The sequence below is a fragment of the Mandrillus leucophaeus genome, unplaced genomic scaffold, assembly GCF_000951045.1.
Source record: "Mandrillus leucophaeus isolate KB7577 unplaced genomic scaffold, Mleu.le_1.0 Scaffold286, whole genome shotgun sequence".
Taxonomy (NCBI): Eukaryota; Metazoa; Chordata; class Mammalia; order Primates; family Cercopithecidae; genus Mandrillus; species Mandrillus leucophaeus.
The window spans coordinates 1,574,667-1,593,016 of record NW_012102987.1 but is presented as its reverse complement, the minus strand read 5'-3'; the positions used below and the strand labels follow the sequence as shown (position 1 = coordinate 1,593,016).

At 48.2% G+C, this 18,350-nt stretch overlaps 1 protein-coding gene across 3 annotated transcripts in view; it reads right to left on the bottom strand.

The window, feature by feature from the left end:
• Window positions 1-18,350, bottom strand: part of LDLRAD4 (low density lipoprotein receptor class A domain containing 4) — a 425,071-nt gene that overhangs the window by 70,179 nt on the left and 336,542 nt on the right. The window contains exon 1 of one of the 3 annotated variants that reach the window (XM_011985538.1): window positions 9,204-9,290. The exons of the other annotated variants lie outside the window; for them this stretch is intronic. The gene's annotated coding sequence lies outside the window, so the exon portion shown is untranslated. Of the gene's footprint in view, window positions 1-9,203; window positions 9,291-18,350 lie in introns of those variants that run through there. 3 annotated transcript variants of the gene reach the window in all.

Below are 18,350 nucleotides of genomic sequence, written 5' to 3'. Positions count from 1 at the left end.
CCTCTCACTAGTATTTCAGCGTTAATGTTCCCTCTTTAACCAGCGCTTATCATGAGTACACACAAATGACATTTCCTGGCATAAGAACACGTTGAACCCACAGTGGAATCCCTGTGGTGGCAGAACGTCAGCCGAGAGCGACAGACCAACGGAAGGGAAAACCACAAGCCGTCTCCTCTAAGCTCCACTGCCATCACCCGAGCTCACGGCACACACCTCGCTGCCTCTGGGACAGGGGCTGCTCTTCACATCACCGCTCTGCAGACACCAACTCCACCAGCACGTTGAGCTCTCTGGGACCTCAAGACACGTGTATAAAATGCAGTTGCATGTGTGTGCGTGTGTATGAATATATGCAAGTATTACATGAGGATAGTGATGGAAAATCAGGATATAAGAAAGTTTTGGAGGAAAAGAAAACTTTAAAAAGCCTGCCCAGCTGGGTGATGTGGTGATGTGCACTCGTACTCCCAGGTACTCCGGAGTCTGAGGTGGGAGGATGGCTTGAGCCCAGGAGGTCAAAGCTGGAGTGTGCTATGATCACACCTGTACATAGCTGCTTCACCCCAGCATGGGAAACAGACAGAGACCCTGTCTCTAAAATGCGTCAACAAACAAACAAAGAGGGAGGAGGGTGGGAGGGAGAGCTGTTAGAAAGGACACTTGTATGCAGTCCCAGCTACTTAGGAGGCTGAGGCAGGATTGTGTAAGTTCAGGAGTTCAAGGCCAGCCTGGGCCACATAGCAAGCCCCTGCCTCATAGCTACCTAGCTATATAGATAGACAGACACATAAATAGGATGGATGGATGGATAGATAGACAGACAGATATATGATTGATTGACAGATATATGATTGATAGACAGATATATGATTGATAGATAGATATATGATTGATAGACAGACAGATATATGATTGATAGATAGACAGGCAGGCAGGCAGGCAGACAGACAAATATATGATAGATTGATAGATTGATAGACAGACAGACATATGATTGATTGATTGATAGATAGACAGACAGACAGACAGAGAGATAGATAAATAAATAAACAAAACAGAAAACAGGCTGCCCAGTGTTCACATCCTGATAAGCCACAGGTCAAACACTCCTGGGTTCAGACTGAAGATCTCTTCAGAGTCTCCTCTGTAACTAACACTGTGGAAAGCACCGCAAGGAAAGGATAGGAAGACAAATCCATGCCCAGGCCAGCTTGCAAAAATCTAACAATCTTGCTGGAGAAACAAGACTGTTTTGTTTTTTTTTTTTTTGAGACACAGTCTCCCTCTGTTGCCCAGGCTAGAGTGTAATGGCACGATCTTGGTTCACTGCAGCCTCTGCCTTCCGGGTGCCAGTGATTCTTCTGCCTCAGCCTCCTCAGTAGCTGGGATTACAGGCACACGCCACCACGTCTGGCTAGCTTACGTATTTTTAGTAGAGTCAGGGTTTCACCATGTTGGTCAGGCTGGTCTCGAACGCCTGACCTCAAGTGATCCGCCTGCCTCGGCCTCCCAAAGTGCTGGGATCACAGGCGTGAGCCACTGTGCCCAGCCAAGACTGGATTGTTTTAAAAAAGCAATTAAAAATATAAGACAATACTATTTTGCAAATAGTACTTTGTAAATTTAAGAATACACTGTCTAGAATCTCATTTGATACAATCAGGTTTCAAAAGTGAGCATCAGATGCTAAATGCGTAAGGATTGCTTAAAACTGAATTGCGCCACAAAGGTTTGGTCTCTTTCCACTCGCTTTCCAACTGGGAACTACAATTCAGAGAAGAAGTTACAAATTCCTTCTAAAATATTTCTAGGTTATCTACAAATTGTATTTTTTCATCTTGGGTTTCCAAGAATTAAGTGAGACATTAAAAACGTAAGGGAGCACAACATTGATTATCCCTCCTCGGCTAAATCATACCTACAACTTTTACTGTGAAAGGTTCGTCCTTAAAAGGGTTAAAAGCCTGGTTGACTATATTTCCCACACACTCTACCAATAATAATCATTCTTTGGCCTACACAGATCTTTTCATGTGGCAACATAAGACAAGTCATCCACTTCCCTAATCATACTGCTACCTCCTTTTTCTGGCCTTCAGAGGGAAGACAGGAAGGAAGCTGGACAGTACTTTCTAAAGCATGGGTTGCAATCTATGGGACAGTCACCTTAGCAGACTGCAACCAGTTTTAAAAGAAAGAACAAAATAGGAACTGAGTGTGCATAGTAAAGACAGGTATTGTGAGAAATTTTTGCTGTCATTACAATACGTATGTATTTATACTGGGTTATGATGCAAGATGCATTTTTCACCGTAGGTCAGGGTTTGAAAAGTTTGAAAGCCACTGGCTGAAAAAGTGACGAGCTATTCAAATATATCATTCCATCCTATTCGACAAGCAAACCCACCTTCTTCCACATCACTCAGTTCCGTATTGGGAACAAACCAGCAATTCACTAGTGAAGATCTTTCAAGGTCGAAGGTTATAATTCAGAAGGTGACACATGTACGCCTTTGGCTCCGTCTGAGGACCCAGGGTGATGTCCTTGCGGCTGAATGAGCTGAGCTGGAACCTGACACCCTGTCTGTAAATTATGTGACTGAATGTCACATAATCTTCCTTAGCCCCAGTTTCCTCATCTATAAAATGTTATGATTACCCCCAAATGCCCTAAGGATGTTATAACAATCAAACAATCCATGTGCATGTGGCACACAATTAAAAAGTGCACATTATTTTTTATTGGCCTCATGTACAAGTGACCGCTGAGTTCTACGCTGGCTCCACGCCTCACAATCCTGGAATTCCACTGCATGTATTGTTCAGAGCACTGATTCTTAACTGGCTACAGATTTGCGTCTGCTGAGTATTTTACCCACACCAATACCTAGGTTTCATTTCAGGCTAAGTAAATCAGAAGGAGGTAGACCCAGGTATCTGTTGCTTTTAACATTCCCCACATGATTTTAGTGTGCAGGCAAGGTTAAGAATCACTATTTTCGACTGGGTTACTACTGATTGTTTTATTTTTAACATTCTGTTTGCTGTCTTCCTCTCTCGAGAATAAACAGGAAGACACACACACACACACACACACACACACACACACACACACACCCCTCTTTGGAACACATCCCTTCATGTTGCAGCTGACTTCAGGAAGAAAGCAAAGTCAAAAGTAGACTTACTTAATCTCTTCATTCCCATTCTAACTACGTGGTGATATTAAATATCAAACTCAAAAAATCTTTGAAAGCAAACCAGTTTCTACAAGGACAGTCTTCAATTTAGACAAATCATTACTTTTGACATTCTTAAGGAATCCCCAAGAGTTTTTATTTCTACGGCTTTATTTTAAGAGAGAGAAGAAACAGAATTCCACAGTAAGCAAACTGAGCACAAGATTTGGGTTCTGTCCTTCTTCTTTCAGAGACTAATTGTTCAAGGACAATAAAGCAGCCTCAAAACTCCCTGATCAAAAGCCACTAAAACCCAGACGTGATACTGGGTTAGGATCTCCTGCTCCTTTTAATTCATACTTCAAGAAACATCTGAAGACAAAGAGTAGCAGGAATTCCAGACAGAACACAAGCGCCTGCCTCGAGGGCACCAACTCACGCCACTACTTCCTCCTTTCCATCTGATGATAATGAGACCTCTGAATTAGAAATAACAAATTGGTCTTTCAAATTACTTCTGCACAGAAGATGCTTTACGAATGTAAAACCCCAAACCGGATTCAATCTCCAGTGCAATCGCTCAGTAAGCTTTCCTGAGCTTTTAATGCGTTTCCAGGTCCGGCAGGTACAGAATGAATCAGTCAAGGGCAGGGAGCTCCTTGGGTCTCGAGGCTAATCACGCACGAGAAACAAGACGTCGCCTCGTCAGCCAGCATTTGGTTTTGGGTTAAATTGTTTGCAGAGATCACAAACGCTGCAGATTTGAGGAGGAAAAGACACCAGTGAGGACTGTGCTGGACAGAGCAGGTGTTGCAACAGAGGTGGCCCCCGGGAGCTGCAGGGTCGTGCACACTCTGAGAAGTGGCACACGCACATGCGCCGTGTTTCTGATTGAGGCCGTTTGATTTTCTGCTGGGTGTGAGTGGGTTCTCCGTGCACAGACACACACACAACACATGCGTATACACACACGCACACACGCACTTAACCCCCACATACACATACCGACACACACACACCGCTCTCTCTCACACCCCACATGCACACACATAGACACACACCTATCTCCTCTCACATGCACACACTTACACCCACACACCCTCCCATACACAAAACCCTACCCACACCTCCTTCCCCATACCCCACATGCACTTATGTGCACCCACACACATGCACACCCACACCCACACAGGCAGCCACACACGCGCAGCCACACACGTGCACACACACACACGCACACCCACACACGCACACCCACACACAGCGCACCCACACACACGCGCACCCACACACGCACACCCACACACATGCGCGCACCCACACACACGCGCACCCACACACACACGCACCCACACACAGCGCACCCACACACACGTGCGCACCCACATGCGCGCACCCACACACGCGCACCCACACGCGCACCCACACACGCGCACCCACACACACAGCGCACCTACACACACGCAGCCACACACACGCGCACCCACACACACGCGCACCCAAAGACGCGCACCCACACACACGCACCCACACACGTGCACAGCCACACGTGCACACCCACAGAGTCACATACATGCACACCCAATGCCTGCCTTGTCTTTCCCCACTGGCTTTTGTGACTGACTGCAGGGCAGGCCCAGCACCCCCAGATCAGGGACCCCATCTGCCTGTCACTCCTTGGGCCCCTCCGTTCCCTCCCTGCATTCACCTCTCCTGGACGTCACAACCTCTCAACACCCCCCTCCCTTTCCTCCCAAACCCTCTTCTCCCTTCTCTGAGCTGCTTCTCTCTCCTTTCGACTTTCCTTTCTTTCTGACTTCACCATCTGAAGAGTGTCAGGCCCTGCCAAGCAAACTGGGCCACGCCTGAGGGGACGCTGGGGGAAAGGGCCATGCCTGAGGGACCCAGCCTGGGGGAAAGGTGGGAGTCCAAGGCCACAGGGCTGCGGGTCTCATCCAAGGCTGACTCCTGTGTCAGGGACACAGTTGCAGGTCACACCCATCCCAGGAACACACCAGCGAGGCTCCCAGAAAAGCCACGGTGATGGGAGCAGAAACCCTGGTCAAGAAATAAGAGGCGACTCCTGCAGACTCCCCCTGGGTCTCCACTGAGGATTTGCAAATGAAAACGAACAGCTGAAGCCTCCCTATAGGTAAAACTCGGTGCACCACAGGGCGCCAGGTACACAGACCAAGAGCCCACACAGAAAAGGCAGCTTGCAGTGGCACCCAACCACCACCTCACCTGCCTTCTCCCATCACAGGCTGGGGGCAGGAGCCAACCTCAGAAGAAAACCGATGGCAGGCTGGGTGTGGTGGCTCATTTCTGTAATTCCAGCACTTCAGGAGGCTGAGGTGGCTGGATCACTTGAGGCCAGGAGTTTGAGACCAGCCTGGCCAACATGGCGAAACCTCATTTCTACTGAAAACAAACAAAGAGCTGGCGTGGTGGTGGCCCCTGCAGTCCCAGCTACTCGGGAGGTTGAGGCAAGAGAATCATTTGAGCCTGGGAGGCGGAGGTTGCAATGAACCAAGATCGCGCCACTGCACTCCAGCCTGGGCGACACAGCGAGACGCTGTCTCAAAAAAAAAAGAAAAAAAAAGAAAAGAAAAGGAAAGGAAAAAGATGGCAGAGTTCTGGATGATTCTGCAGAGCTTTCTGAGTGAGCACACGGCTGAACGTGTGTATCATGAAACGTAAATTTTGCTGGACTGTAGGATGAGGGAAGCCACTTTCTCTGAAACAGGGTCAAGATAGTTTCAAGAAACTAGCGGTGATGTCAGTGGATGGTGCAGACGGCACAAGAACAATCCTAAGAACACAGCGGCCAAAAAGTGTTTTCAGAAATGGAAGCCGCACACAAAACCCCCGGCGAGCGGCAGAGGGAGAACAGGAACCCGCTGCACCTTCGCTTGGTGAGGTAACAACCAGAGACCCTAAAAAAAATGCTCAGGGCAAGGGAGGAAACTGAAATTTAAAAAATAATGAATCATTTTAATCATATATTTTAAAATACATTCCTTAATGAAGCCCCATCTGTAAATTTATTTGAAATATTTCACTGAAAAAAGATAAAATTCCACACGTTTTCAGAAAATGAAGAAATCAATAGATTCATTTCCCAGCCTTCGCATTTGTTATTTTATCTATAAATCTCTGTGTAAAGAAGTATCACTCCCACTGGTTCATTCAGAATAGAGAGGCTCACGATGAAATTATTGAAAAGGAGAAGAAGGCGGCCCACCAACCAGGTGACAGAGAAGCCACAGGCCCCTTAGCCACACAGTGAGACCACTTACAGCATACATGTCGTCAGGTTTCAGCTTCACGCCAAAATAATTCTGTCTTTTCACAGTATTTTCACAAAGTTTCTCAATGGGACAGGAGGACAAAGAAATTATTCTTCTGAGAATTTTTTTTTTCATATATGAATAATGTCAGCACCACGTACTCTACAGGAGCCAAGAAGACGGTGTGACTCACACAAAAAGGCTTTCTGGATTCCAGATGTGAGTGCTCCAGAAATCTAAAATACAGAAATTGTTGGCAACGTAGAGAAACAGCCATCCAATTTATATGAAGAGATTCAGGATCAGCTACCAGCTATTACTACATAAACTTACTTGGGGACTAAATTTTCAAGACTGAAAGTGACCTCTCCCCTTTGTGTAGACATCCTAAAGCTAAGGAAATAAACAAAGGATGGATACCGGTAAGCAGGATTACGAACGAGCAAAGGCTCAGTCATAAACAACAGTCCTAAAGATTGTAGAGAAAGAGCCACGGGGACACTGGCCCAGAAGGGATCAGAGAACCCACAGTCTATGCAAGGTCCAGTCATCCAAGAGAGAGGTTAGTCTCCAAAACCTACTATCATGTGCCTACCGGAGGCGGGAAAGAGGTCTGCCTTATAAGGAAAAAGCAAGTGATTGAAGTTGTCTCAGCCTGGATGTCTTGAAGATCCCACCCTATGAATTGAAGTGTGGACCTGGGAACTGGCAGGTCGTCCACCCACTACGCATGCCGGCGGAGGGGGACCAGGTCCTTTCTGTGAGGGAAGCTGACAGGTCGGCTGTTCTTGGTAAAGGCCAAGGCAGGTGGTTCTGGGATTCCCTGCTTCTAGCACAGTACCTGGCATCTGGTAAGGGCTCAGTATTTACAAAATAAACGAGAGTGAGACTGTCTAACATGGAAAGTTCTGGAATGCAGTGCCTAGGGCAGTGGTTCTCAAAGCGTGGTTGCTAGAACAGCAGCATCAGCATCACCCGGGAACCTGTTCAAAATGCAAATTTTCAGGCCCACCCAGATCTACTGGAAGCTCTGGGCATGAGGCCAGCAGTCTGGGTTTTATAGAGCCCTCTAGGAGATTCTGATGCATGTTAGAATCTGAGAACCCACTGACCCAGGGAAGCGGTGGTGTTTCAAGAGTGGAAACCTCCAAGAAGAAAATGAATGCACATGTAATATTGTGATATTGCCAGCTTCCCAGACAATCTGATTTCTGTGGGTCTCTGACTCCCACGACTTAGAACTCCCAACCCCTTTTTTCTTTGCAAGTAGATACAGTGTGATGTTACAGGGGTACATACACATACGGATCCCCCCTATTCTTTTCCTTTTTTTTTAGATTCAGAGTCTCACTCTGTCCCCCAGGCTGGCTGCAACCTCTGCCTCCTAGGGTAAAGGGTTTCTCCCAACTCAGCCTCCTGATAGCTGGGACTACAGGTGTGCCTGGCTAACTTTTATATTTTTGCAGAGACGGGATTTTGCCATGTTGTCCAGGCTGGTCTCGAACTTCTGACCTCAAGTGATCTGCCCACCTTGGCCTCTCAACGATTCCCCGCTAATTTTTAAGGTATCCAGATTGTTTTGAGATTGACCTGCCTTAAAGTCAGGTCGTTGTGGATATGGATGCGTGTCTGTTTCAGGGCTCCTAGGCGCTCCTCACAACGGCACAGCGACTGCCATAATCTGACTTCATTTGGTTGGCAGGGGAAAGGTAAAATGGTAGCTGTGACTCAGAGCCCTCAGAGCCCTTCTCAGTTTCTATTCTTTTTTTTTGAGACAGAGTCTTGCTCTGTCGTCCAGGCTGAAGTGCAGTGGCATGATCTCAACTCACTGCGACCTCCGCCTCCCAGGTTCAAGCAGTTCTCTCTCCTCAGCCTCCCGAGTAGCTGGGATTATAGACGCCCGCCACCACGCCCGGCTAATTTTTTTTATTTTTAGTTGAGAGAGAGAGGGATTCACCATGTTGGCCAGGCTGGTCTCAAACTCCTGACCTCAAGTCATCTGCCTGCCTTGGCCTCCCAAAGTGCTGGGATAACAGGCGTGAGCCACCGCGCCCGGCCCTCAGTTTCCATTCTTTACTAGGTATTTTTTCAACATCTAGATTGCAGTAATTTTAGCCTCAAGGAGTCTGCCATATCTTCAACTTTCATTCACTCCAGTTCAGCAGCTGTGTGACATTAGCTAGCTTGCACATCACAAAATAGTTCTGATCTGTTTCTGTAAGGGAGAAAGTAGGGGAAATCTGAAGGTTTGATGGACAAGTTCATTTAAGAGGAAGTAAGTTCGCAGATATTAGCGAACTTTCGGTTCTCGTATGTAATTTGCTCCCCTGGCTTTGTTCAATATTGAAATATATATAATTTTTTCCAACACAGAGCTGATTATTCTGTAATATATTACCAGCAATCAGCAATCTCTACCCAACGCCAGTTTGTGTTCAGTAAGAGATATTTTGGTTGATGTAGCAACTGTGCTTACATTTGGGAAAACCTGAAAAAGCAGTTGTCTGTATCAGTAAAACTCATCACTAAAATTAAATGCTCTAATTTTCCTAATGGGCTTGGAAGGGGGAGTGGGAAACCAAATGTGCTTTGAAAAGAGAATCTCCTGGAAGAGGAAGTCTGTATGAAGGCTTAATCAAATCTGGGGCAGAAGTTATGCTGCCAAAATTACTAATCATCAGAATGACCCTGCTTGCTCATTAGTGCGTTAATAAGTGTGGCCACCGTTCACCTGAGCCGGCCGCTAATCTCCGCGGTCAGGCATAATCCATTTCTTCTCCTCTCTCCTCACCTCAGCATTAACGGCTTAGCAAAGACCGCTTTAAAAAAACAGAACGCAGAAGGCACCGTGATTTATCACCGAAGATAATAAATGCATGCAGCTTACAGTGTTCACGCCGGAATCAAGAGAGCCGGTAACAGATTTGTTCCTGATGCATTAGAAATAGACCCCAGTGACAAACTCCTGCTCTCTCCACAGCGAAGCTGATGTATTCACCAGACAGGTAGATATGAGCTACTCAGGCTGTCTGGGCGCTATGGAAATCACGTCGAGTGCATCTGACCATCGGCAATGGGGCCAGACACGCGCGAGGCTCATTCTCATTCCAGCCAGGGAAAAGGCCTCGTCTGCACTCGCCCTTTGCTGAGAGGCTGCCGTGTAGTCAGCTCGGACGCGTGTCAGATAAGCTCTGTCCTCGTTATCTAATATTTCACCAGGCAGTGGAACGAAAGGATAGGGACACCCTAATCGCCTACGTGGGCAGCAAAGCTCGAGTGCTGTCAGGTCCGGCACAGAGCCTGGAGCCCGGACAAGAGGAAGTTTACCGCGGAAGTTAATCACCTCATTTGGAAGGAGAGCCCTGAAGGGTTTGGACAATTATGGTTTATCCTGGTTATACAATGTAGCAGGAGACAGATCCAAAGTTCTCACTGCAGAATAATCTTCAGGCAGCTTGCCTTTCCTCCCCACAGCACACCCTTAACTTAAATTTACGCTAGGATTAAGCACAACAAGTGGTAATATGGAAGGATTTGTGCACAGTTAACAAGAAGTGAGTAGGAGACAAGACAGGTGTTGCAGCCACCCCTCCGCCGAGCCGTCCTGTGATCCCTCCCTTGGTTAAGTCTTCCTGGGCGCCAGGTGCAGTGCTGGCCACCAAGGGGAACGCCACGGATGAGCTCCTGTTCTCGGATAAGCCGGACGTGTCTGGGAAGGAAGGGGAGACAGACGAACAGACAGCGACAAACCAGCTGGGCAGGGCTCTCACGGAGTCATCACAGCTCAGCTCAGGAGAGCAGAGGAAGCACCAAGCAGTGGGAGGAAGAGAGAGCGGAAGGCGGCTTCCTGGAGGAGGTGGCCACTCCTCTGAGTCTTAAGGGACAAGCAATAACTAGTCAGATGACAGAAAGAGGGGACAAGATTCCAGGGGGAGAGACTGCCATGAAGCAGAAGCTAAGAGACGACAGAGCACAGTGTGTCTGGGACAACCCTAAGCAATTGGAGTCCGGGGCATAGCAGGCAGACGCAGACGCCGGTCACAGGCTTCCCCCTGTGGCCCCGGGGCACTGAAGTGTGATGGGAGGCAACGTGGCTTTGGGTGGGCTGGGCTTACCTGCACTCTCAGGGAGATGGGTGTGGGAGATGGGCTAAGGGCGGCCGTGGGCCTCAAGGGAAGCCGGGCTGAGGCTGCGGAGATGGGAAGGGTGCGGCAGGCCGGTGGGCAGCTGGGGACGCCGGGTGAGGTGACCGGGTGTGTGAGCGCCGGAAGGTGCTCGCAGGCTCCATTCTGTTCCCTCTGAGCCTGACATTCGCTAAGCCCTGCCCCACCACAGCTGTGACAGGCAAAGCCAGAGACGCAACAACAAGACGCTGCCAGCAGGGCCGGGGCCGGAGCGCCTGGGCTCGGTGACTCGGGCAGGCTTTGGCGCGGCCAGGAACCCCAACACTACTTGTTAGTGAATGAAAGAATGAAAACCACACCCTGGTCAAGCCACTGAGCCTTTTACTCTAACTTCGTATCTTCTGGCAAATATCAATCTTCCTTAAAATTTAATTTCTCAGTTGAATGTGGTGATATTACGTTCCTCTATATATCTCCGGGGCCAAACTCATTTGTTTCTTTTTGGAACTCTAATAAAACTTATTTTTTTACAACTCATTTAAAGTTTCCAATCCCATGCACTCTAGTACTACTAACTAGATCTTAGGCATCTCAAAGTTGGTGCCGTGACCACATCCCTCCCCTCGGTCTCGGTAACAAAAGTCAGTCACCACACGTGGCCATCAGGAGGCCGCCCCAGTTGCCACCAGGGCTGAGTCTGTGGGTCTGTCAGTCATCCTCTCTCCACCTCACCTTGTCATCTGCAGATTTAGACTACAAATATTGCCCTACCAAGTTCACAGTGTTTTAGAAAAAAATGAGAGAATATAAAAGAAACACTACAATATTAAATTACATGTATTTATATATAATTCTGTACTAATGTTACAAAAGCTTCTTATTTTTTGGATAGCACCTAGCCCACTGTGGCTAGTAAATAAATTTTAAAATAGGAGCTACAATTCACAGTCTTATGGTGCCAGTCAAATAATCAAAAAGACCCAGAGACCGAAAGCTCTTCAGCACGGAAACCTATAAAGGTTTGATTTAGACGAGTATACAGACAAGACATGGTGGCTCACGCCCATAATCCCAGCACACTGGGAGGCTGAGGTGGGAAGATCACTTGAGGCCAGAGTTGGAGACCAGCCTGGGCAACATAGCAAGACCCTCATCTCTACAAAATGTAAAATTTAAAAATTAGCCAGGACAGTGGCCTGCACCTATAGTCCCAGCTACTTGGGAGGCTGAGGCAGGAAGTTTGCTTGAGCCTGGGAGGTCGAGGCTGCAGTGAGCTATTCTCGTGCCACTGTACTCTAGCCTGGGTGACAAAGTGAGACCTCGTCTGCAGAAAAGTAAATTAAAAATAAATAAATAAGTGCAGAGGTGTAGTGGAGCCGCGTGGAAGGCGAACCACCCAGGAGCAGAGCTTGTGGCGAGGCTGAGGAGGGCATGGGCCTGCTGCCACGCTGCATCTCTCCTGGGCCCAGTGGGGACAGGTATTGATGCCCATGTGTTGTCAAACGCCTCCTCCCACCTGCTCAGAGGAACCCAAGTGGACAGAGCAGAGGAGCTGCAAACACCGCCCTAGGCTGGGGGTCTCAGCGGGCAGCCCGGGAGGGAACTGCATCTGCCCGGAAAAGGCAGGCTGCTCTCAAAGCCAAATCCCACTCCAGGCGGTTTAGACGCAGTTCTTTAACTGACGGCACAGCTGCCATGCTGCGGCCGGGGATGCCCACTCGGGGTCCAGCACAGTGCCCACACAGAGCTGACACACACATTCATCTTCCTCCTTCTCTCCCCAGTCACCTCGTGCCCTTTTAGGCCATTCGAAGGCAAAGAAAACTGGCCATTGCTCAGTGCTTCTGTGCCAGGCACTGTGCCGACTGCTTTAAGTTTTTTTTTGTTTTTTCCATCATTTTTGGCATCAATCACTATGCCCTCTTTTGTAGAAAATATCGACACTGGGTGGGGCAATGTTACTGTTACTTGATTACAGACGCATGAGAGCTAGGGGCTGACTCCAACCCAGATTCATAACGCCCCCAAGGCCATGTTCCTTTCACAGTGCCTCAGTGCGGGATAAATCACAGACAGATACACGCGTGTTTGTAAGGGACGGACAGAGGACAGACCATCAAATGCTGCAGTCCAGTCCCCGCCACCCCTTGCCACACACAATGCACATGTGCATGAACACACATGCACACACATACATGTGCACACAGCTCTGCATACGAGTGTACAGCGCACACACGCACACACACAAGCTCAGGCACCCATACGCACAGGGTGCTGGTGAGCATGGCTGCTCAGCTCGGGGCGCTCAGATCCAGCAGCGTGCAAAGTCCTCAGCTTTGTCTGCACACGTGCCCACCAAGACGGGCTTGCAATTTGTATTTTTAACCACTGGTAAGGGTTTAGGAGCCAAGAGAAACCACAGAACTGAAATTACCAGGTTCAAACTGCTGGACAAACTTTAGACAAGGAAGAATAGAACATGAATGGTAGACAAAACAGAAGCTAATGCTAAGATGCAGTTTTATAGCTGGAGGAGCTCTACTTTCTTTTTATAGCTGCATGAGTCCCTTTTTCATGTTCCCAAAAAGAAGGCTCCAAAGAACTGAGGAGATTCTACCCAGGGAAAACGGAATGCAGCAGCTCGGCTGTTTGAATATGCTACACTGTCTCCAGGCAGTTCAGTAGAGACAGAAAATGAGAGATAGGCCTCTATATAGACTGCAGGATAAGAAAAAACAAAACAAAACAAAACAGCAGACATGTATTAGGGGTTGAGCATCTGAAAATCTAACATCTGAGATGTTAGAAAATCTGAAAATCTAACCTCTGAGATGCTCTAAAGTCCTGAACTTCTTGAGAGCCGACAAGACACAAGCAGCGGAATATTCCACCACTGACCTCCTGAGCCGGTCACATCAAAATGCAGCCCAAGCTTTGCTTCATGCACAAAATTATTACACATTGTATAAAAAGAATTACCTTCAGGCCACGTGTGTCACACATATATGAAACATAAATAAACGTTGTGGTCAGGCTTGGGCCCCCTCCCCAGGATATCTCACTCTGTCTAAGGAAATATTCCAAAATCTGCAAAGACCCAAAATCCAAAACACTCTGGGCCAAGCATTTTGGATACAGGACACTCGGCCTGTACACAGAACACAAACCAGGTGTCCACCAACCAGCAACCTGGCAATCATTCAAGTTCGAAACCAAACGCTGAAGAGGCATCTTTAAAAGGGCAAGCTTGTAATCGTTAGGCAATGCCGCTTTTCTCTTGGTCAGAGGCTTGATTAGAAAGGGAGCTGTAGTTCGAAGACAGCTTGACGGTTTCATAAACCGGGAAAACGCAGATTCCTCGACTTGTGGCCGTTAAGAAGTCTGAAGTCCTGCCTCGGGACGAAGGCACGGCCGAGTCGCCCGGGAAAGGAAGTGACCGCTGGCCAGTCCCCCGAGGAGCCCAGGGACCGCGATGGCCACCCTGTGCCTCTGTCAGCAGTGGCCCCAGTGCCATTGCCTGCGCGTTCCGGAAGAGTCCTGCAGATGGCTGAGGTGGGACGTCCTCGTTGCCAGTGAAGCTGATCCCAAGAACATCCTCCCAGCAGCAGCCAACACTCACCAGGCATGAGGAGAACCGAGCAGCCCGATGCGTCCCTGGCCCTCTGGGGCCCACCCTCTGGCTGCAGAGACAGTGCTGCCACCTGACAGGCACAGAGCGCCCAGGGAGTGATTCCGAAAAGCCAGAGGATTCGAGATGATGAAAAGGTCACAAGCCAAGAAAGCCAAGGTGGGGTCACGAGCCAAGGTGGGGTGACCACAGCTGCGCCTAGACCCAGGCAGGCCCTCCAGAGCAGCAGGGAAGGCCAGGAGCTGGGGCTCCATCCTGTCCTGTTCAGGGAAAAGCCACGGAAGGCTCTGAGCAGGGAGTGTGCACAGTATGCACGAGGCGCAGAATAAAACACAGGAAGCAGGAGCAAGGAGAGCAGCCTGGAGTCCTGAAGTCACCCTGAGGAGAAGTGTCAGTGGAAATGAGAAATTGATGAACACGGACCGTGAGAAAAGCATCGCATTAATAATGCAGATTCATTTATGGCTGACATGCAGCGAACAGGAGGAAGGAAGGAAGGGAGTGTGACTAGGGGCCCTAGAAGGGAGACTGAGGGGCCTTGGCTCTCACAGCGTCGGACAGCAGCCCTGCTGAGAAGGGACACTGCCGAGGGGCAGGCCTATGGCCCCCAGACAATGCAGGACAGATTGTATTTCAAAAGCTCAGATAGAAGTCGGCTACTCAGAACTGGACACTGATTTTTCCACAGGAAAAGGAATACCGCAAATGGCGGGGTGGTGTCCAGGAGAGCTTGCAACAGTCTCTTTAATGCGTGCATTCTTGTGATAGGCAAAGGTGGCATCTCAACGCTGTTTACAGAGAATCTCTGGTGACTTTGCCTGGGAAGCTAAGTCCAGTGATATGTCTCCACCAGCTGAAACCTGAAACTCACCGTGATCCCAGGAAGACTTTAACCACATTGGCCTTTCCCATCCACGCCGATCGCCAGCCAAGAGAATGCCCTTCGGCTACCACATGGGGCAAGGAACTCTCTTCCCTTACTGGTCATCTATGAAGAGAGTGATCCTCTGGCTCAGTGGAGACTGGAGAGCTTTGGCTCAGAAGGTAGGAGGGAGTCACTTCCTAGTAAAACGGACAGGCCCGCTTACATATTTTCCATGTGTCGCAGATGACTACATACAAAACTCAGAGGCTGATAACTTGATCATTATTTGATAATAACTACATATAAACATCAAATGACTATAACTCAATAATCACTTCTTTTGTAGGTATTTTTAGATATTTCCCACATTCATAAATCAGCAATATCATTTTAAACATATAGCATTATATTTTTTTTATTTTTATTTTTTGAGATGGAGTCTTGCTCTGTTGCCCAGGCTACAGTGCAGTGGTGGCTCACTGTAAGCTCTACCTCCCGGCTTCAAGCAATTCTCCTGCCTCAGCCTCCCAAGTAGCTGGGACTATAGGCACGTGCCATCACGCCCGGCTAATTTTTTGTGTTTTCAGTAGAGACGGGGTTTCACTGTGTTAGCCAGGATGGTCTCGATCTCCTGACCTCGTGATCTGCCTGCCTTGGCCTCCCAAAGTGCTGGGATTATAGGTGTGAGCCATCACGCCCGGCCACATAGCATTATATTATTAACTCAGCGATTTGTGGTCTACCATGATCTCTGACAAAAAAAAAAAAAAAAAAAAAAGACCCAGACAACTTTTAAACGGGTCACTATTCTTTCATGGGTTTTATTTTGATCTCTTGTATGTATCCTGAGTTTCAGGTTTTTCATCCTAGCAAAAACAAAAGTTGCTCTAAGCTAAATATATTATGGTTCACTAAGAAGCCAGCACCCGCATCTTATTCGGCTGTGCGGGTGATCTGCAGGGCATGCCACAGGCTCTATGAGATTGCCACGGTCCCTTCTGCCAGGTGGGCACGCCTGCTTCCGCTGAGGGTTAATACTTCTACGCGTTTCTTCTTTCCTGTCCTCTGGCTCATTCTCTGGCACCCAGCACCGTGCTTGGCAAAACTGCTTGGAGGAGGACAGTTACGAAGAAGGTGGCTCTGATGACGATGATGTGGCGGCCGGGGAGGGCACGGGTGGAAGTGGGAGACCGTCCCTATCTCCTGACAGAAGGAGGGACCCAGACTAGTCAATCTAGTTTTAGGGAAAATTTCAAGGTGTTCCAGGGGAATATGAATAACAGTGAAAATTAGAGAATAAAGCAGGAAGGTGGTAGTGTGTCCGACAGACGATGCCACCAGTTACTGAAGGGGGAAAAAGCACTTACTGAGTCTGTAGCAGGTGCCTTTAGCCGAGACCCGGTGGGCTTCAGGGGTCTGCAAACCCCGTAGCTATCCATGAGACTTGGTATATTTGCACTGCTTTGGGATGAAAGTCTTTGTCCTGCTTCAGATTCTCAAAGGTTAAGAAACACCGGTTTTTAGAGACGGATTCTCCCTCCCCCACTCGCTCCACTAAAAAGAAGTAGGAGACACTGACCTCCCTTCCTCACAGCCACTCTCAGCCTCATCTGGGTGTGGAAAGTAAGCACAACCTCTCTTTAAAGATAATAATCAGAGCTGAGTTCTAGGTATAGCAAGAGAAAAACCCATTCATGATGCCGGAGTAAGGAAACATTTCAGGACAAAGCTGTGTGGTGTTTCCAGTGCCTTTTTCATCCGGAAAGCATGGTTTTGTTTTCTTAAGAGCTACGCCTCACATGGCCAAACTACATTAGAATCTGCCTACAGCAAATCAATCTGCAACCGATAATGTAGCCGGTACTTTTCCTTATTAAGGTTCCATTTATTCATTAAAGAGGACTGTGCAATGCTGGAGACGCCACACACAGAGCTCCCCTCTCCCTTCGCTTTTGCTTGTCCCCTCACTGTCACCAAGAATGACTTCCCGCTTTAGTTTTCTGAGAATAAGAACATCCCCATTTCCTACGTTTTCTCTGAGGACTTTTCTCAGCGGTTGCTCTTTTTCTAATTACAATAGACTGAGTCATAACTCACTCTGCCCACGTTTCTAACATCACCACAGTGAAAAGGTGTCCTCGGCTGAGCAAAGCATGTTCCCCAGCAGCCAGCACACAGCCGCTCTTGGAGACTCTCAGGACTGCCTCCATTCTCTCAGTTCTCAAAAGCCGCTGAACACGTCCTTTTTTGCCCATTACAGAACCCCTGAAATATCAGCCTCATTTCCCAAAGGAATCAAATCTCTTTCCAGTCCATGCAGACATGGAACAGCACGCCCAGGAGCTGCCTTTCCCCTCAGGGACCCTGTTTGTGTGACTGTGACATCGGCTTCAAATCACACGGACTGAAACTTGCAGAAATCCAAAACTAGCCTCATGCAAGTTCAGATACTTAAAAAAAAAAAGCTAAACTGCAAAGAAAAACAAAAATATCACCAGGACATTAAATGCCGTGGACTTCACTTTTTAAGTGTTGGGTCAAGACACCTGATCACATTTTCAAAAACTTATGCTAAGGATTCCTTCCCACACACAACGATGTATTGTTTTGCTTAATGTTATACCTTCTTTCAAAGCCAGGTCCTCCCGCCTGCTCAGCTGGCAGCTTCTCAGAGCAGAGCTCATGGACACCCCAGGCCCTCCTGAGATTCCAAGGCCACACTGTCACCATCCCTCACCTAACACTCCACCTTCCACAGCCTCCGGACATCCCCCTGCCACAGCCGGGAAGGATGACTGCACTTACCACGACCATCTGTGGTCTCGCCCAACAAATCTGAAGGTTCGAAGCTCAGAGAGCCCAGCAGAGCCCATGAACAGAGACAATCCACATTCTGTGAAGTGCAAAGAGAACCGGGGGTTGCCCGAACTGACCCCAGACAGCACCCACCCTCCAGCTCCTAAGCTTATTAAATAAAACGGTAAATCCCAATCAAAGTGCTGAAAGCCAGAAAAATCACAATATGACTGGCAGGCACTACATGGCTTTAAGCTGGGCAAGAAACCGGAAAAGGAATCCACTTTCTTGATGCTTGTAATAACTTTTATGCGACAAAATATCCTCCCCAAAGACTTGCTTCATAAAAACTTCTGCACAGCAAAAAGAACAGTCAGCAGCGTAAACAGACAAGCCACAGAGTGGGAGAAAATCTTCACAATCTATACATCTGACAAAGGACTAATATCTAGAATCTACAAGGAA